Below are 21,556 nucleotides of genomic sequence, written 5' to 3' on the forward strand. Positions count from 1 at the left end.
GCAAGATATGGGGTGGGGGTGATTCTCTAAGCTTTCCACCCCCCCAGCACTTCATATGTTCACCAACCTGGAAGCTCATCAAATCTTCTCTTCAAGAGTTTTTATAAACTTCATCTCCAGTCCTTGTTTCCCTCCCTGGAGGTTGGTGGGTGGGGTTGAAATTTCCAACCCTCTAACCCCTTGGTCTTTTGGTGACCAGCCCACTCCCTGAGCTATCTAGGGGCTCCCTAAGTCATCTCATTTGTAGAAATTCAGGTGTGTACAAAGAGGCTCATTAAGAATAACAAAGACACCACTATCACTCAGGAAATTCCAAGGGTTTTAGGAGCTCTGTCCTCCCCCTCTACCCTCTATCACACACGGTGTGCCTACAACCTACTCATTGGTTCCGTTTCCTCAGAAAATAAGCCTAGGGTTGTTGACTTGGGATAGTCACTACATGCACAGGTGGAGAAGTAAGGGTCTACCTCTCTGAAAACTGAGTTCAGGAGATCCACTTGTTTTCAATACTATACCTTAACCTCTGGTATCTCTGATATATGAATTCTTCAGGCATTACATAGGGCATACAGGTTCATTTCTTGACTCTCAGCTAGTCTTTAGCTTGCTTTGACCAACAGAATATGGTAGAAGTGGTGCTGTGTGACTTTTGAGCCTCAGCCTCAAGTAATGTTGCAACTTTTGCTCTCATCCTCTTAGAACCCTGCCTGACACTGCCATGTAAGAGGCCTGGTGTGACCTACTGGACAATGAGAGGTCACATGGAAAAGAACTGAGGCCCTAATCAACTGCAAGACATATGCATGAGGCCATCGAGAACCAGCTATTCCTCAGCCAACCTGCCAAGTATTAAAGACAAAAATTCAACTGAGTAAATATAAAGGCCTCATTGACTTTATTCAGTGATTCATGAATCAAGCAGCATCCCATCCAGCAAATAGACAGGAGCTCCTAGGAATTATACAAAAATGGAAGGTGTTTTATACGCAGCAAGAGGGTGGGACAAAGAAGTTAAAAGAGTGGATTATTTCAGGCAAGGTCACCTTCCAGTAGGAAAATGCAGGGGGTCTTATCAGGCAGATCACCTCAGTAGTGTTGATCAGGAAATTCTAGACTGATTGGTTTAGAATTCCACTCCTGGGAAAGGCTGAAACCTCAGTTAGGTTAGATAATAAGTCTTGGTAGGGCTTAGCATAAGTAGCTCCATTTTGGGCCTGTTGTTTCTTTTTAACACAACTGATCACAAACGTGTGACTGAGCCCAGATAAACATACACGGAGCAGAGAAAAATCACCACAGCTAAGCCCTGCTCAAATACCAACCCACAGAATCATAGACAAAGAAATGGTTGTTTTAAAACTCTAGGTGATTTGTTTCATAGCAAATGTTAACTGATATAGTGGTAAAGTATAATGATGTCTACAACCTACTTTCAAATGTTTTCGAATAAAAGTATGTGTATATGTTTAAATATATGTATATTTCTTGAGAGAGCATATATATATATTTGAGAGAGGTAAAGCAAATATGCCCAAATATTAGCAGTTAGTAAATCTAAGTAAAAGATTTATGGGTATTCACTGTACTATCCTTTCCATTTTTATATATACTTGAAATTATTCAAATTAAAAGTTGAGGGGAAATAAAATTTGAAATACAGGAGAAAACAATATTGGCAAATGATAATTATTGAAGGCAAGTAATATATATGTGAAGATTTATAACATCATTTTTTGTTTATGTTTATGTTTGATATTTTCACAATAAAAAGTTTTAAAGTATACAGCAGGGATGACTACCAGATAGTGAGTTAAAATTTGGGTCCTAATCCAATTCAATAGACATGCTTCTGTTGCCCCATTGATGCTCTATAAATTTGCCTAAAGTTACAGACTCTCTAACTTACCCACCTACTTTCCAACCCTCTTCTTCCTTTCTGGAAGAGTCTGTTTCCCACCCAAGAGACTGAAAATGGCCAAGTAGCTTAGCTGCACTTAGGACAGGGGCATGCGACACCATGCTGGTCCCATTCTTCTGAAAAGTGTTGATTTTTGTTGTTGTCGATATAGTAGGCAGTTCACTTGGATGGAACCAAACTCCAACCTTGGTCTTCCCTGCGGTGGGTGTGCATCTGAAGTCACTGTTCAGTTCTTTCAGCTTAGCTGGACTGCTTAGAGCCTTCCCCAGGCACACACAGCTTAGGGCCCAACCAGAGATTTGGGCAGAGTTCCTATGCAGAATGTGGGGGTCCCCCCTCTCTGGCGCTCTCCTTTCCAAAATGTTCCTCTTTGTTTTCCTGCTTTTGTGGTCCCTCTGAACTCTGTCCTTGGCTTCTTCAACCAGTAAAATTGTGGATTTCTGTGCACGGAAGTCTTAGCTACTTCTTCTAGGGCTTGTTCTCAAGCTAAAAGTCTTTAAAAATGGGGAAAGTCACCAGAGTAATTTTCCTCTTCCAACTCTAGACCCAGTTTCTACCTACTTTTAGTCTCCAACGCCTTCAGGTAGTTGTTTATTTTTGCCCAGACTTCATAGTTGTCATATGCAAGAGAATTGGACTAATAGAAGCTGCATTACTTCACAATTCTCTTTCAGAACACAAAAGAAATGTGACAATGGACCACCATTTTCACGTGTTTACCTTACTGGATACATAATATGAAGAGGATCAAAATCTGTATAGAAATTGCTTACTCTTGCTGTTTACAAAATATTCCAATTCTTGGAGAATTGCTAATATTAAATGTGTTCATTTTTATCAATAAGCTAATGAAAGATGTCCATTGTCTTAATATATTTAAAACAGATAAAACTATTGATTTTTCTTACATGTAAAAAGAAATATTGTTAGTCATCAGTTGCCTTCCACTTGGGTTGACTTGACTAATTTAGGGTCTTGCTCAACATTTTATCATCAATTGCAGTCTGGGAAAGTGTGGACACTTAAATTTTTAAAATAAGCTTTATACAATGAGTAATGTATACAAATTAATGGAGTCATTGTCTTTGCTATTTTAATTGGTAAAGTGTGTTTTCCAGGTCAAAATTTACAATGCAATAAATCTTATGCAAGAGACCTAGCAGCAAAACAAAGTATTCTACATTACTCTTTTCAATAGCCAGAAATTAAGAAGGTCCAAAATAGTTGCTGTAAGAACAATCCATATGGTAGAAATATCAGAAAGTGAACCAACCTGGAAGAGGCTGAAGACATCATCTTTCATTTTCCAACAATTCAGAGGTAGCTCCTTCTATGTAATTATGAGTTTATAATATTAAAGGAAATGACTCACATTTTACATGAGCAGTCATGCCAAATAATGTATAAACATTGCAAAAGTGGCAAGAGGAAAGGTTAAAAGTAGTGCACACTGATTTTGGACCCTCCGAGCTGCTGACATGGCTGAGGTGATGGTGATAGGACCCCACATTTCTTGGCCCTTGTGATGATGAACCAGTGCTGGCCAACTGACAGGTGACCCTTTCTGCAGTGGCTTCCATTTATTGTTTTTGCAGCTGGTTAAACAGCAATGCTGTTACACGGGCCACTGTGAATCCACAGGGAAGTGATTACAGACACAGGGGAAATATTTTTCTTGGAAATTTTAACTAGTTTGTCTGTATGAAAGAGAACCCTTGATGAGGACTTTAAATGCTACATTTGTCTAATGATGCAGAGTCAATGCTGGCCTCTTTATAGAAACCATGCATTATTTATCCAACACCTGGGAATGTGCAGAATACAAGCTTCTGAAATTTTCTTTTCTTTGAGGAAGATTAGCCCTGAGCTAATATCTGCCCCCAATCCTCCTCTTTTTGCTGAGGAAGACTGGCCCTCAACTAACATCCATGCCTACCTCCCTCTACTTTATATGTGGGACGCCTGCCACAGCATGGCTTGACAAGCAGCGTGTAGGTCCACACCCAGGATCCGAACTGGTGAACCCTGGGCCGCCAAAGCAGAGCATGTGAACTTAACCGTTGCACCACTGAGCTGGCCCTGAAATTTTCTTCCAGTAAATGCAGGCTTTGTCCACAAAATAACAACTTTTCAGGCCATACACTTAGCTTCTCTCTCATCTCTTGGTACCTGGGAAATGACTCTAGTCTATAGGCATATTTTATTTGATGTAGAAGTTTTTTAAAAAATAAAACAATATTTTAAAATATGGAGATATTTCCCTCAAAACATTTTTAAAAAGCATAAACAAAAACCCAGATTTCTATCTTCTCTTGAAATCTGGAGAATCTGGCAAACTAGCCTTCACATTCCTGCATGAGAAGACTGGGGGGGAACTGAGTATTACAGCTCCTAAGCGACCTGTGCTCCCCATCCAGCTCACTCCATCCATTTTCCTGACCTGCTTAGCCTAAAGGAACTGAGTTTGAGATCTAGGCCTTATATGACAAAACAATATCTCGTAGGTGTCATTCACCAGTGTGTGTTAAGATGAAGTTGTTACTGATAAGGCCCAGTCATCTTTGAGAGCCAGGCCCATATATAGGAGATTATGGGAGTAACCACTCTTTAATCAAACCACTACAGGGAATATGTAAGCCTTGTTAGAGCTGCTTTTCAGCATACAAGCCCCAAACTATTTCTTCTGTATTACTCTGTATATACAGGTTTTTAGAGAGTAGTTGAATTCTTTTTCAATATAATTTTTTAATGTTTATTATATCTAAGAATTCACTGTTTTTGCCAATCATGTTTCCAATGTGAAGTGAAAGGAGAAACATCTGCGACCCCTAAGTTAAGAGTGACAGGAGAATTTGGAGAAACTAAAAACAAGAACTAAAAGTTATCAGAACACCAAAAAATTGCACTCATCAACAGAATAGGTGCAAAAAGTATTAAAAAGTATTGAAAAGTAATTTCCTGTATTAAAAAGTAATTTCCTGGGGCCGGCCCCATGGCCAAGTGGTTAAGTTCGCGTGCTCCACTGCGGTGGCCCAGGGTTCGGATCCTGGGCGCGGACATGGCACCGCTCGTCAGGCCACGTTGAGGCGACGTCCCGCATCCCACAGCTAGGAGGACCTACATACAGCTAAGATATATAATTATGCACCGGGGGGATTTGGGGAGATAAAGCAGGAAAAAAAAAAAAAAAAAGATTGGCAACAATTGTTACCTCAGGTGCCAATCTTTAAAAAAATAGTAATTTCCTGACCAAAGTTCTGATACACCAAACCAATAAGGATAATATGTATTTTTCACTTGCTCCCATTTAGTCTTCAGGACAATCTTATGATGTAGATTGTATTCATTATCTATTACTGCATAAACAAATTACCCCAAAACTTAGAAGCTTAAAACAACAAACAGTTATTGTTTGATTAACCCTAAATAAGGCTTAGGAGAACCTATATGATTACAAAACTAAAATGCTGATGTGTACATTCCCTTCCGTTTATCCAGATGGTAACTTGTATAAAACTCCTCCGCAATATATACATACCCTGTGAAATATATATGCAAGATACATTTTTGAAAAGTAACAATATTATTACTACATGACAACAGGGATATGCTCTGAGAAATGTGTCATTAGGCGGTTTTGTTGCTGTGTGAACATCATAAAATGTGCTCACATAAACCTAGATGGTATAGCTTACTACAGACTTGGCAATATGGTACTAATCTTATGAGACCACCATCGTATATGCAGTCAGTTGTTGACTGAAACATCATTATGCGCTGCGGGACTGAACTAGAAATAGACATGTTTTCCACATGAACTTTCCACCACCCGTCCTCACGGTGGCTGTGAGACCTTGGCAAGCTGAGAGCTTCATTGTTCACTTTATGTCCCTTCTTTCCCTTGCTTTACTTTTTGTCTCTGTTTCCCTCATTCCCTCTTCAAACAAAACCAATTTTAAAATATTGTTTGAATTTTATGAGCCCAGTTTTGCTCTTGGGATATTCTGCATGAATTAGAAAATAAAATGTATCCTATTTTTATAGCAACATTTTGGAAGAAATTAAAACCACACTATAACAGGAAACAAAAAAGCCTGATAAATTGCTGTTACAGGCTCTTCCATAATGCAAATTAAATAGTTGACTGCAGTACGCATAGAGCATCTGCTAACCCAAATTAAAATGAACTAGGACCTAAGTTAGAATTGCTCTTTCCATCTAATCGTATAGAAGACTAAACATATTATGAGCCAGATATTCTCAATGTGTTAAGGGATTGTCTATTAGCAAGCTTAGGAGAGCAAATTGAAGCAGTAACTAAGTAGAATCCTGGGGACCTGAAGGAGTTAACAACTGCGGCTGCCTAAGTGCTTAATTAACAGCTGGGTAGAGCCACCAGGCAACTGTAATTCAGTAATGACAACAAAAGGTAGATTTGTTCTAAATCTCAAGCCAATGTTGGCCATTTTTCTTGAGTTGAACTATTTCATGCTTTCTTGTTTTAATTACCCATTATCAAATTTATTATCTCAATATACACATTATAAAACGGTAGAAAACAGAAATAATTTTTGGAAACATCTCATTGTCAAAAATTTGAAAATGATAATTTGAAAGCCTGGCAGAAAGAGCTCATTTCTCTGAGAACAGCCCATTACAGTCTTTCTCACGCTTTCTGTGGTTCTCCCCATTGACTCATGTCATTATCACTGAAGATGACAAGATTTGCTTGCTCTTGGTGACCTGATTTCTTTCCTTTTAGACTTTTTTTCACCATTAAAGAAAAAACAATATCTTCTTTCTTTCAGTAGAACATACATCAAAATTATAGCAAATCCCAAAAATGGGGTCAGCGTGATTCTGACTCAAAATGACTTGAAAACTACCAAAGTATTGCACATTTTTCATATTGATAAAAATTAAATGAATTGTCCATAACAGTAAGAATTATTTTCAATTTTATATAACAGGAAACTTAACTAAACAATTGTTTAAAAAATTATGGTAGTTATTTGTATTGATTCTTCAAAGGAGCTGTCAAAGATCTAGTTAGCTTTCTGTTCTCGTGTCTCCAGTGTGTAGCTTTCATCCTCATGAACACCTCTTGATACTAAGACAGCTCTCTTTCCACCTGCAGCTACATTCCAGGAAGGAATAATGAGAAGGAAGAAAGACAAAAGACATGTGCCGGCTTAGGCAGACCCCTTTTAAAGAGTTTTCCCAAATATCCCACATGGTAGGCTTCTATCTGCTTGGCCAGAACTGTGTCGTATGTCATATGTCCAACCCTAGCTTCAAGAAAGCCTAGTGAATCAAGTTTTTAAGCTTATATATTGCCATCAAAAGCAAAATGGAGTTCTGTTAGTGAGGAAGAAGAGAAGAACTTGTATCAGGTAGGCAACTATCACTGTCTGTTCAATGTTGTGAAAGAAAGACTTCAGGAAAAGCAAAGAGGTTAAAGCAATGTCAGAGAACATGATAAAATGAAGGACAGACAAAGATGACCTGTTCATCAGTTTTACCTGATGCCCCTGAGGTGAAACAACAAACAGAAAAAGTATTAAAAAGTAAAATACAGTATAATTTCAATGAAACAGAGAAACTGAATCTGTAGTTAAGACATTATATATAAGAAAAAATTGATACAGAACAAGATACAATGCGTTTAAGCTATCAAACTTAAAAAATTAAAAATATTAATTCTTTAAAAAGAATTTAAATTATTATTCAGGCATTCAGGCAAAATAAGTCATTTTTAAGAGAAAAAGAAGTCAAGCTGGTCTCAGACTTCAGTATGGCGAACTCCAATGCCAGAAAGAAATGGAGCACTGTCTTCAACAGCCGAAAGAAAAAGGGACTCAAGAATGCTATATCCAGCCGAGATATCACTCAGTCACAAAACAAAGCAACAGACATTTTCAAAGACCAGAGAATAAGAGAAGACAGCACCTATGAGCTCCTTGTAAAGAATCTAGTCAATCAGGAAACCCAGCCAACCAAGAAATGAATCAAGATTAAACCAAACCCTCAGGATTGGACAAGCCATGGTAAAAGGACTGGTGGTAATCACTGAATCTATTTAAGTGTGAAATGAAGGATCGCCAACTGGGGGAGTAAAAGAATATGAGCTACACAATTAGGAAAAGAGGGTGCAGAGCCAGCAATCGCAAGTAGCATGTATCAGTGCCTACTGCATTCCAGGCGCAGAGCAGCTTGTTTAATTTCCACAATACTCTTTGGGATAGATATTCACTGTTTTATCAACATTCGACAGAGGAGAAAATAGAGGCACAAAAATAAGTCATTTGCCTGTGATAATAAGGAAGTAAATTGAAGAGCCAACCCCAAATGTAGGTGTTGGAACCTACAGTCTTAGCGCGATACCATGATGCCTTCCACAGGGTGACCAATGACGCTGGTCATAGCACTGACAGTCCCGAGTTCCAGGGCGCCCCTCAGACCCAGGCACACTAGGATGGTTGGTCACCTTGTCTTCCCCGTGTTAACCTTGTTATCTGTCATAACAGGAAAACATTCCGTGCTAAAATGAAAACAATTTAGAAAAACAGTAAGAACAAAATGACTACAAATCCTTAATGGTTTTCATAATCTTTTGTCTTAACCATAAGGGATATAAGACACAGTACGTCTGGCTGGTGAAGAAACATTTATCCACAGTCAAAAATTCTTTGTTTCACTTGAGTTTTTTTTCCTTCAGCGTGAATGTGAATTCCTTTACAATCCCAGAAAAGGCAATCTAGAAGTTACTTCAGTTGTAAAAATTAATACTCAATTTATTAATTCACAGCTTCTAATTTAATTCTTCCTTAAGCATTTAAGTTCAGTTTATACATTTCCTTCTTCGATTATAAGCCTAGCAGATTTGAACTGTCATTTTTATTGACCTTCAATTAATATTTGGTTACAATTTCAAACTTAGTCTATTAAACTCTTTTAAATGTTTTAAAATGGGTTTATAAATTTAATGTATTGTCTTTTTTATCCTTCAATTGTCTGAAGGACAAACCTTTCCAAGTAATTAAGTCATTCTTATGAATTAAATTAGTTAAACTTAAAAATATGGTGAAACTTCAACTCTATTAAATGTTCTAATACTATATATAAACAGTAACATTTCTACTTAAATTCATGAACTTAAATCAATTACTCAATTCTTCTTTTTTTGTGGTGAAGAAGATTCCCCATGAGCTAGCATCTGTTGGCAATCTTCCTCTTTTTTTTTTTCTTTTTGCTTAAGGAAGATTAGCTCTGAGCTAACATCTGTGCCAATCTTCCCCTATTTTGTATGTGGGATGCCTCCACAGCATGGCTAACTAGTGGTATAGGTCTGTGCCCGGCATCCAAACTGGTGAACCCAGGTCACCAAAGCAGAGCACACGGGGCTTGAACCACTCAGCCCCAGAGCTGGCCCCATCAATCCTATATTTTAAATTGAAATCACAAGGCTGCCTTGTTAATCTAATCAGTCAAATTCTTGTTAATATTACAAGTCTAAATGGTAAATGTATCCAGATGCTTTAGCAAAAGAAAATATTAATATGACGTGTTTTGTTCTCAACTATTTCTGTTATTAATTCTATAACTCTAATGGGTATTGAAATGATACCTGGTATGAATTTTGCATCTCTCTCTCTGGCTTTCTGTGACTATTTTAGTCATAACTTTCAAAGGCATTCTACTAGTTCTTCTGTTTAATTCAAGTAAAATTAAACACTTTTTAATAGCTTCTGATTTTGTAAGGTTACTTTTCTCTCCCTCTCCCTCGTGAGTAGGTGACGTATTTGTAAGTGTGTGATTGCGTATTGTTTGCATGTGTATATTTGTGTCTATGTCTGTATTGTGCATATGTACCTCTGTGTGTGCATGTGCATGATGCATGTGTATGAATTTGTATGCACATGTACGTGCAGGTGGTGGTGGGAGAGGATGACTTCAGTATTTTCCAAGAGAGCTGAAAGAAGTAATGCTCACCAATAATCATACTGGTTATTTCAAGATAGTGGGTTTTAGGGGCATTTGCTGCTTTTTACTTTAAGTTTTTCTCTATTGCTTGAACAAGCAAGTGTCACTTTTAAGAGAAAAAAGATCTCTTTTCTTTAAAATAATATTTTTAAGAAGGATAGCTCTTCTTTTACAGACATGGAAAGATGTCTAGATCATGTTACTTCAAAAAAGGAGGTTCAGAGTAATACATATAGTAGTCTTCTATGTGGGGGAAAAATTGGATAAAAATTTAATGTGGTATGAATATAGATGAGTCTCAAAAGATGCGCACTGAATATTAAGAATGTTTATCTGTGGGGCCGGCCCCATGGCTGAGTGGTTAAGTTGCCGCGCTCCAGTACAGCGGCCCAGGGTTTCGCCGGTTTGAATCCTGGGCGCGGACATGGTACCGCTCATCAGGCCATGCTGAGGCAGGGTCCCGCATGCCATAACTGGAAAGACTCACAACTAAAAAAAAAGTGCACAACTGTGTACCGGGGGGCTTTGGGGAGAAAAAGGAAAAAAATTAAAATCTTTAAAAAAAACAGCCAAAAAGCCCCACGATGTTTGTCTCTGGGGTGGGGATGGAATTGGGGGCTTGAAGCAGGTAATATGTAGCCGCTGAGAACAGGAACACTGACGTAGACAAGGAAGGGGTTTATTTTTGCTCACATAAATCCAGAGGTAGGCTGTCTAGGTGAGGGCACCTCAAGGCTCTAGACTCTTTCTAGCTTTGGTCCCACCATCTTTCCAGTGTGTCTTCCATACTCACGCTCACAAGATTGTTGCTTCACCACCAGGCATTGCCTCCAAATTCCAGTCATGAAGAAGATAGAAAGACAAAGAGAAAAAGATGTGCGCCAGATGAGTTCATCTCTTTTTCTCAGGGGAAAAACAACTTTTCTGGGAGCCTTTCCTAATAGACTTAAACTAATAATTCATTGGCCAGAACTATGTCATGTGGCCACACGTTGCCCAAGGGAAGCGTGGAAAACCTAGCTTTCCATTCCGTACGTTGATACCCCAAATATAATCATAGTTTTTTACCATAAGGGAGAAAAGACATTTTCTACATAAACTTCTGTATTGTTTGCGTTTTTGTCATAAGAATGTGCTTATGTAATATATATATTTGTGAGTATTCTTTAATTTAGAAGGAATTTATATATACATAAATGGAGATCATTCTAGATAGAGAAAAGAATTGATTGATTTAAAATATCTAAATATGTAGAAAACATTTCCCATTTAATTGTATGTAATTGTATATTCTTTTCATTAAAAGGGTGGATTGCTAAAATGATCTACACTATAATACTAAATTTTTTATGCAGCATAATTCGCTATGTTCAAGATACGATATTTAGAATAAGCTAAGGGCTGGAATGCAGAAAATCCTTCACTTAGGGAAAAGACTGGGTTCATCATTCCTGTGGTTTTCACTCACATCTGGGTGGATGAGAAACCAGCTGGAGAGAATCCTGCACTAGTGCAAGTGAAAAACAAATCCACATTTGCACTGTACGTTCAAATTACTTCCAAAAACACACACTTATTTGTAAATCCAACTAGTAACGTGGGATCAAAGCTTGAAAACAGCAAAAACGTCCTCTCAATCATTCCACAACTATTTTTAATTTTTAAAAGATTCCCATTCTTCCAGGCCTTATCCTTCTGTGCACATACTTTACCTATCTGTAATCTCAAATGACTTTCTACTTAGTAAACTGGAAACCAATTATTACAGAGAGGAATTCATGCAAAAGTTTTTCTTATTTGCATAAACAAATAAAGAGATGAGATACAAAGCAGTGAGGCCTGAGAGAATAAATAGTGCAATGTGTTATCTTCTCACTGTGCTTTTTGGTTTGTTTTCCAAAATTCTATGTTTGAAAGTAGATGACAGAGTTTTTTGTATTTTTGAAAATTATCACCTTTGTGATGAAGAGTGCTTCCCATGCATTGGAAGGCGAGGTTTCAGAAGGCCGAGCTCCCCGGGTAGATTGTGGGCTCTGGTTAGAAGGAAGCAGCGGCCAGAGAAAAAGCAGCAGCAACTCAGGCTGCGCCTCGGTGCCCCTGGGAAGGGCCAGAGCCAAGAGCAGAAGGGATGAGGAGGTGTTGAGGGTACGAAGGATGAGTCAGAACCGGGCTGGGGGAAATTCAGATGATGTGGGGACAAAGCAAGTTCCTCATCTCAACCGCTGACTTCTGGAAGGAAGTTCTCCAACCCTTGTGTGTTTGGAGAAAAGTAGTCAATTCTAGAGTATGGCACAAAGTGAGCAAGGAGATTGGACAGAGAAAAAGTCCTACTAATTGCAATAAAAATTTTAAAGGTCTAGAAGTAAAGAAAAAAAAATTGTATTAAAGTAAATAGCATTTGCAAAGCCTCCAAGCAATGTAGCTTGAATATAGTAGGTCTTCAGAAAATGTTAGCCCCTCTGCCCCACCAGCTTAGTGGGCCCTTTGGTGCCCGTTCGGTGCTTTGCTTTGTTAAATGCTCACTAAGAACATATTATGTGACTGAGGATGGAGCTGAGGGCCACAGCCTGAATATCCTAGCCGATAACATTTGTACAAGACACCTTTCAGATCTATAAGCCTGACTTTCTCTATATCATAATCCTCTCTCAGTGTCCCCTGAGTCCAATCGCTCTGTCTTTACTGTCTTTCAAAGAACTGGGACCCTATTGTTTTAATGGACTCCTCCAACTCATAGCCCTTGGAGCTCTTTCCTGGTCAGCATTTTAATCCAGGATTTAAGATTTGTCTCTTGCATTGGTGGCTGCATAGCACCTCTTCTCCTCACACCAACTCTGTCACTAATTGTGGGGCTCCTTGTCCCCCACTGAGGCACCAGCCATGGCACCCCATCGCATCAGGCTTGGACCCAGCAGGGGAATCTGTCCTAACCACCGGCCTGAGGCCAGCAGTCCTCTAGGACTGACAGAAAGCACTTTTTTTAACCAAAAACAGCCAGCTTAACACTTCTCCATCTTCATATTCTTCCTCTTTCCTGAACTTAAAAATTAACTATTTAAAAACGGTACCAGCGGGCTGGCCCTGTGGCCAAGTGGTTGAGTTCACGCGCTCCTCTTTCGCGGCCCAGGGTTTCGCTGGTTCAGATCCTGGGCACGGACATGGCACCGCTCATCAAGCCCACATGCCACAACTAGAAGGACCCACAACTAAAATATACAACTATGTACCGGGGAGCTTTGGGGAGAAAAAGGAAAAGTAATATCTTTAAAATCGTGCCACATTTTACCAGGAATATTTAATATCTTGCTAGCATTTTAAACTCCAGTTATAATTCATACATTCCACAGAGAAGTTACTTCATCTTTGTTAAATATAATGATTGTTCATAAGCACTCTCTTCCACGGTGTTTCTCCTAATTCAGACCATTAATACCCCACATGCAGATTCGCTGATCTGCCTAGTTCCTGGAAGACAGAAGCTCCAGGCCCTACATCACTTCCAATTTATCTAACTACTTAACCAACTTCATGAAGCACAGACCTGACCATGCGACTCTCCTGATCCAAAACCTTTGATGATTTCCCAGTGCAGAAGAATAAACCCCAGCTACCTCTTAGCTCATGTCCACCTTCTTAACTCCACACCTCCTTCAACTTCATTCCACACTCCTCATCTCCAGGCTGTCATTCAAGGTATTCTTGATATACTGCTTGTCCACCAACCATAGAAGCTTTCCTAAACTCTTGTTGTCTCAATATTTCCCTCCTGCATACTCCAGGAGCTTCTCGAACCTCTTTTCACAATCTGTCTTGTGCTAAAATGATATATGTACTGACCTCTTCCATAAGACTGAAACATAGGGACCAGAATTGGTGTTTCATTCATCCTCCTCACTCTCGTTTCTTCTTGGATAATTTACCTGTGCAGTCCACAGTATAAAAGGGGCATCACTAATCATACATCAACTTTGAGCCCTCCTTCCAGTGGCAACAGCTAACTGGAGTAGGATGGATGCTTGACTAAGCCTAGCCCAATCAGATTCTCTCCTTCTGAATTTGGAAATAGAACACACACAAACACACAAACAAAATCTAGTTGGAAGGTCATGTAGGCTGAATGTTTGCAGCTATCATTTGGGGGTAGCCCTGAGGGTCATGTACAAGCGGGTCAAAGAGTGGAGAAGAGGAAAGCAGAAGGAAGCAGAAATATGGCAGGGACAAGATGCCATGCAGCAAAAGAGAAAAGGAAACAGAAGACAGAACAGAAGAGGGCGTACGAGTCAGGAGAAGGGAAGGAAGACAGATGTCTGGCAGCTGTCTAGTTCCCGTGAGGCCTGGCTGTCTTCCCAGCATAGGCTCTAGGAGACTTCTCTGCACGCTCACCCTTCACATAAGCAAACTGAGTTAGAACTGTCCTTCCTTACGACTAAGGGGTCCCTTATTAATACAACCGAGAGTTGTGCTTGGCTCATTAAATTGCAGTGTTAGACAACATGACATTGAATAGAACTTCCTCAGGTTGCACTGGGCAGCCTCAGGAATGCAAGACACAGGTAGACCACCGTTCCATGCATGATGGCTGCCAGTTGTTCCCACTGAGCTGATCCTCCAACATGGAGGAGAGAGGGCGGAACTTTCTCCTCTGTTCCAAACTGTCTCATAAATTTTACATTAAAAAGTCGAGTCATTTTTTCAGAGCAATACACATTTATTACCTAGGCTACTAAAAATGAACGATTCAGTATTTCATATTTTATTCCAGATTTTCAGTAATCTTGGGGTTAATTTGATATTGATTTATAGAATGAGCGCTATTACTGGAAGCTACATGTTAAATATTTACAAGCACAATCCTGTGGACTGACTTAGTCACAGGAGGCTTGATTAAGATGTATAGAATTCTATCTTTGCTGACCTTAATAAGAGGGCCAAAGTACAGCTCCCCTTTTAATTGAACCCTGCATACTGGATCAGAATTGACCTACAGGAAAATTTAACCATTATTTAGACATTTCCATTCTGAAACTCCTCCCCAAATTGGAATAAATAAATTACATACTAGTCAGTGCTAAAACAAGAAATACTTTACACATGAAATTTAGCTTGCATACAACAGAGAGGCTATGTTACAAGAAACAAATTTTAAGAACAGATTTTACATGTTGTTGCACCATATAACTATTACCTTTTTTATGTGTGCAGTTAAATGTACATATGTGACCAGAAATGTAACACAATGCCTGTACAATAGTGCATGCTTTTTACCACAATGAGAAATATTTAGAGAATAGCTTGATTGCTTCACCAAACAAAAGGAAAGACAGCATTCCATCTGTTCCTACTCTTTCCTAGTTCAATTTTATTTTTTATATGCATATTTGTGTAGCTAGTAATGCAGAGCAGAGTGAAATGCAGAATCCAGGTCATTTGGGCCAAAGAAATGGAAAATGTTAACTGTCTTCGCCACTTGGTTTCACCTCTGGCAAGGAAGAGGAGTCAGCCAAGAAATTTGATGCTAGTGCAGACTGAAGGAGACGTTGTTGAGTAAGAAATTCAAAAATCTACTCACATGGAAACTGTATATATATTATATATATGTAGTCTCCTTATGGAATTCGTTTATGGAAAGCACTTTGGGTAGACTGTATGTGCTTTAAAATGAAAAAGAAAGAAGAAAATGACAATGCTCCAGCATTCTTCAGTCTTTTCAAACCCTTTCTGTGAGCTTGTTAGTCTCAAAGGTTATTGTACAGACCTGGCCAGTTTTGCACAAACAAAGCAGAGCAGATATCCAGTCCACCAACTCACAAGGTGCCCAGTCCATGGGTTCGTGGAGCAACCCAGGGTGGTGTGAGCTGGGAAGAGATGCTGCTCACGTTTGCCAGCTAACTCTTCCTGGCCCACGTGACCTGTCAAATCGGCCACAAGGACAAGCGCTGTAGTGCTGAAGCATGAGCTGCTTCACATTTAGAGCTTGTTACGTGCTTTGGACCAATATTTTAACTTGACTCCTTATAAGCTAAGGTATAGTTCAGGGCAAGGATCTGTGTAGGATAAGAAGTAATTGAAATTATTGTCCTTTTTAAGTCCATTTCACCATAGACATATTTTTGACGTTTTCCTTCTCTTTAAGGAATATGATATAGCATTAAAAGATCAGTTAAGTAAACTCTGAGCTATTAGGCAATGGAACATTAATGGATAATCTACACTCATTTAAATTATAGGTATAGAGACAAAAGTTCTTTGATATAATGTTAAATTAAAAAGTAGTAAAATCCTACATACATCATATGATTTCGACTATGTAATGAAGATGTACTCATAGAAAAAACACTGGTAGGGAATATATAAAAATATTTATAATGAGGGCCAGCCCAGTGGGGCAGCAGTTAAGTTCGCACCTTCCGCTTGAGCAGACTGGGTCTGCCGGTTCGGATCCCGGGTGCAGACATGGTACTGCTCATCAAGCCATGCTGTGGTAGGTGTCCCACATATGAAGTAGAGGAAGATGGGCATGGATGTTAGCTCAGGGCCAGTCTTCCTCAGCAAAAAGAGGAGGATTGGCAGCAGATGTTAACTCAAGGCTGGTCTTCCTCAAAAAAAAAAAAATTATAATGATTGTGTTTGTGTTTGCCAGTGAGTCATATTTTTCTTCTATTTTCAAACTTTGCAGATGTTCATTAATGAACACACACTATTTGTCAACAGTAAAATAAGCATAATAGTGTGGTCACAAATTTACTCATTTTATGATCAGATGTCAGCGAAAATATGGCCTTCAAAATTTCTTCATAACTTATCTGATCTTTTCCAAAAGTCCTCAACCCAATGGATAAGAAGAAAAAGCTAAATTTTATTCCAATCTGGTAAACGTAATCCAATCCGACAAATTAAACTATCTTTTTTTTGTAACTCAGTCTCTGCGTGAATGACCCAAGCATATGCTGTTTTTCAGAGCTTCACACCTTTTCCCAGACTCTCTCCAAGGTGGGCTGTGGTTCCAGCAGGGAGGTCTATGGCTACATGAGGTCATGGCCAGGAGGTGGAGACAAGGTCCTGGGAGATGCGCTGTGTCCTCTATATTCTCCATGGTCCAAGATGGAGTGGCTGGTCCCTACTGCTTCTTGGACTGACTCCCAGTGAGACACCATGGGGCATCCTGCTGCTGTCAGCCACCAAAGTCTGCAGCTGGTGTCACTGTGCTCTGTCCTCCTCAGTTCAGTGAGAGCAGTGGCCTCCCTTGCAGACTGAGCTCTTATTGACATAGCCCAGCAGTCAGTCACTTTCCGTGTTTTGTTCAACTTAGCACTGCTGTGACAAGTCGGCATGTTTAAATTGTTTTCCAAACTCTTAGAACAAAAAGGAAATGATTATGCAGAAAGCCAAAAAGGCCTTCAATAACAAGATCTCGCTTCCAAAGACTTTTTCTTCTCTCCTGCTGGGCCCAAAAGAGACGGATGGCAGATCTTTCACGGAGAACCGGACACCGGACTTGATCTGGAGTTGGCTGTTGAACTTCTCCAGTGATTACTCTGCCACAAAGGTGTTTTCCTCGAGGTGCTCTGTGCTAGAATCCTGGCTGGTGGGCCTGTGAGTGGTGGGTATAAATAAGCGGCAGTGACATGGAGGGTAAAAAGCAGCACTACCAGAGCCAGAGCGCCAAATGAAGGGGCCGTGGTCGGAGCGCAGGTAGCTCTGACATCTGAGGGGTAGATGATGTTCTTGGTCAACCGCAGTGGCTGCTCCACTGGAGTGGAGATGGGAAGGGCCAGGCAGGCAGGCCCATTCTAACGATGATGCTCACCATCGAAAGGCTAGCATCAGGGCCTGGACAGTCTCGTGATGGTGTCCCAATGAGCTGGGCACAGGTACATGTATGTAGCTTAATTTTGTGCCTGAGGGTGTCATATTGAATGGAGAGCCACCAAAAGTCCTCATAGACTGTGTGAAAAGTCTTGAATCAGCAGGATGGCCTGCCTTCACTGTTGAGGTATAGCTAGAGCACTGGCTGCCAGTTCCTCTGTTGGTAGCATGTAGCATCCTGGAATAATCAGCACCTTTCCCAGGGATGCCTTTGGGTGGCTTTAGGCATAGTTAAGCAGAGCCGTTTACTGGCATTTGGCTGCCTGCTGTGCTGGTTGGTCTCCATCAACCATCCTGAAGAACAGAGTGTGCCTGGGAAGGTGCAGGTAAGGAAGGCTCCGTAAAGGGAGTGATATCTGTGCAGTCTTCAACGACGTGAAGGAGCTCCCCAGGTGAACGGGGGACAAAAGAGAGAGACCAGATATGCAAAGGAGATGTGAAACAATGGCTTATCTGAGGAACTCCCAGTAGTCGGGCACGGTGATATTGTGTACACATGGAGAAGTGAGAAGATGAGACCAAGCAGTCCTACAAAGCACCGCCTTGGTTGTTACTGAACTCTGCTGGCTGACAGGTACATCTCTAGGTGGTGCGTGGCCTGAGGGCGAGGCGCTGCTGTGTGCTCACAGGTTGAATTGATTTGAAGATAATGGCCTGCTAGAGAGATGTGCACTCTGCAGAGCACACATCTAGCGGAAGGCTTCTTCTAGGAACAGAGTTATTCCTGTGAGAAAGCCATTGCACCTGGTTTAGGTAGGGCTGAAGCGCCCCTAACTTTTCTTGTCTTCTACAGAGGTGAGCGTGTGACCCAGGCCAGGCCTATTGACCCTCCTGCCCCATTGCTTTCCGTAGATGGGAAAGGGAACTATGTCTTCTGTTTTCTAGTAACTTGGTTCCATTACCCATGGCCATAGGAACCTCTGAATCTTTCCCTGGAATCCACTTTTCATGCAGTTACTTCACCTTCTAAATTGTCCTCCTCCTGCATAACTGCTTTCTCTGGACTTCCAGGCCCTTCCTACCACTAGTCCTGGCAAAACTATAGGGGAAGAGAAATCTCATTTTTCTCTCTCCCTGCCCACCCCGAGCCCTAGTTATCTCCCACAGGATCTCCATTCAAGGCCTCGACCAGCCTGACACACTGGGCCTTGGGCAGAATGCTGGAGAGCCATCCAGCAGGGGTTCCATCCTGCTCTGATGCCAGGAGGCCACTGACAATTTTCCCGGGGGGCAGGCTGGCCGTGCTCAGCACAGCAACTGGCAAGTGCGGAGCATTAGCTCCCGAAACTGACCTGACCTGGGCTTGATCTGCCCTTATATAAGCATCTTTGGAGTTCTCATGTTTGCGTCCTCAGAGCAGGACAACCTTTAGAGCTTTCCCTTGACATACCTCCTCCCCAAACCCTAGCACCTCTCTCATTTCTTATTTTCTCCCCAGACCATGAAACTTCTACTGCTTTTCTAATACAAAATTTAGTCAGGCAAAAATATGATGAGACTAAGGAGAGCAGGCAGGGTCCTCTTGGTGCAGGTCCTTGCCCGACAGGCCTAGGATTTTTCATTTTACGCTATGAGTGATGAGATATTATCAGAGGATTTTAAACAGATGAATGACATGGTCAGATTTGCATTTTCTGAAGATTCCTTCAAAGCAAAATGGAGAAGGATTGGAGAAGAGAGAGTCTGAAAGGCCAGGAAATAATCTGGAGAGGAAACGGTGAGGGCCTGAACCGAGGCTGGGCTGACATAGGAAGGGAAGACAGGGTCATGAGGAGGTGGGCTGAGCTGGAACTAGCGGAGGTAAAGGAGAGAGAAGGGTCTGCGCTGAGTCCAGATCTCTCTGCTTCCCCGGGGGTGAAGAGTAAGTGAGAAACAGGAGGAGGAGAGTGTTTAGGGGGTGGGCAGAAGAGGAGGATATTTTCATTGAGAGTTTATGAGACTTCCAGGTGCACATGTCTAGTGGCCAGTAGAATGATCAGGTGCAGAGAAAAAGTGAGGATTGAGAGACAGATTTTAAAGTCAGACGTATGGAAAGCAATTAAAGTCGTGGAGAGATGACCTTGCCTAGAGAGATGCAGAGACTATGCCTTCGCCCTAAGAATTTTCTCAAGTGGCATGAGGGAATCAGGACTTTTATTGCAAAGACATGGGTAGCACTTTCTTCATGAAACCTTCACAGACTTTCTTAAGCAAAATTAAGGCTTCCCGTGTATATTAGTTTTCAAGGCCTGCTGTAACAAAACACCACAGACTGGGTGGCTTAAATGACAGAAATTTATTTTCTTACAATTCTGGAGACTAGAAGCCCAAGATCAAGGTGTGGGCAGGTTTGGTTTCTCTGAGGCCTCTCTCCCTGGCTTGCAGATGGCCATCTTCTTGCTGTGTCCTCACATGGTCTTCTCTGTGCGTGTCTGGGCCTTTATCTCGTCTTCTGATAAGCACACCAGCCGTGTTTGGTTAGGGCCTGCCCTAATGACCCCATTTCAACTTAATTACCTCTTTGAAGTCCCTATCTCTAAATACAGTCACATTCTGATGTACTGGGGGTTAGGACTTCAGCATATGGATTTGTGAGGGGATACAGTTCAGCCCGTTACCCCACAGCTGGGCCGCCACTGCATCTCTGCCTGTTCCTCCCCGTGTGCACTTAGCTGTGCTCTAAGCCTCTGGCTGCATGCCCTTCCCCTGACGAGACTCAGAGCTCCATTCGGGCCGTAGCAATGTGTCACTCATCTCTGTGTCACCAGACACTGAACCAACACTACTGGTTCCGAGAAGTTATTTGAAAGCTTGAACACACTCTAAATCCAGGGGAAAACACCTCATTAACAAAACCAGTTTTCCTAGACCAGAAACGGATGGCCCAAGGACAAATTCCAGTCCACAGATGTGTTTTGTTTGGGCACATTGTTTTTGTTTTATGAAATCAAGAGATTTTATCTTTTAAAAAACTGGATTTTTCACTTCTCTTGAAAAATGTAGAGATCTGGCGACTGGAGGCTTTGTTCCTGCGTAGCAGGAATCAGCTCAGGCCTATTAGCAGCTGCCACCTTTACTGCTTTTTCTAATTTTTATTATGAATATTTACAATGAATTCTCATGTACCTATCACATAACTTCAGCAATTATTCAAGTTTTGCCAATCTCATTTCACCTATCCCTTTCTTGTTTTTTGTTTTTTTGCTTAAATATTTTAAAGCTAATCCCAGACATTTTAGTATCCCTTTGTAACTGAAAAAGATTTTATTTTTTACATAACCACTATGCCATTATTATATCTTTTAAAATTAGCAATAATTCCTTCATAACATCTAATATATAGTCTATATTCGTATTTTCCTATTTCAAAATTGTCTTTTTATGGTTGGTTTGTTTAAATCAGTATTCAAAATTACTTATCACACTTGATTGTTATGTCTCTCAAAACACTTTTTTTTAAGATCATTGAATTGTTGAAAAAAGTAAGTCATTTGTCCTATCTAATGCCCCAGATTCAGAATTTGCTGGCTGTTTCCTCATGGCATCATTTAATAAGTTCTTCTCACTTTCATACTTCCTATAAACTGGTAGTTTGAGCCAAAGCAGCTCTGTTCGATGTCACTTTCTACACAGGATGAAAGTTTTCTGTGTCTGTGCTGTCCAGGAGAGCAGCAGGGGATGAGAGCCCTCGAAATGACTGAGACACTGAATTTTCCAGGCTGCCCTGCAGCTGCTGAGGGCAGTGAACTACGGTGGAGTGGACAGGAAGTAGAGGCAGGCGACGGAGTCCACCTCTGGATGTGCCTCTGA

The sequence above is a fragment of the Equus quagga genome, chromosome 4, assembly GCF_021613505.1.
Source record: "Equus quagga isolate Etosha38 chromosome 4, UCLA_HA_Equagga_1.0, whole genome shotgun sequence".
NCBI lineage: Eukaryota > Metazoa > Chordata > Mammalia > Perissodactyla > Equidae > Equus > Equus quagga.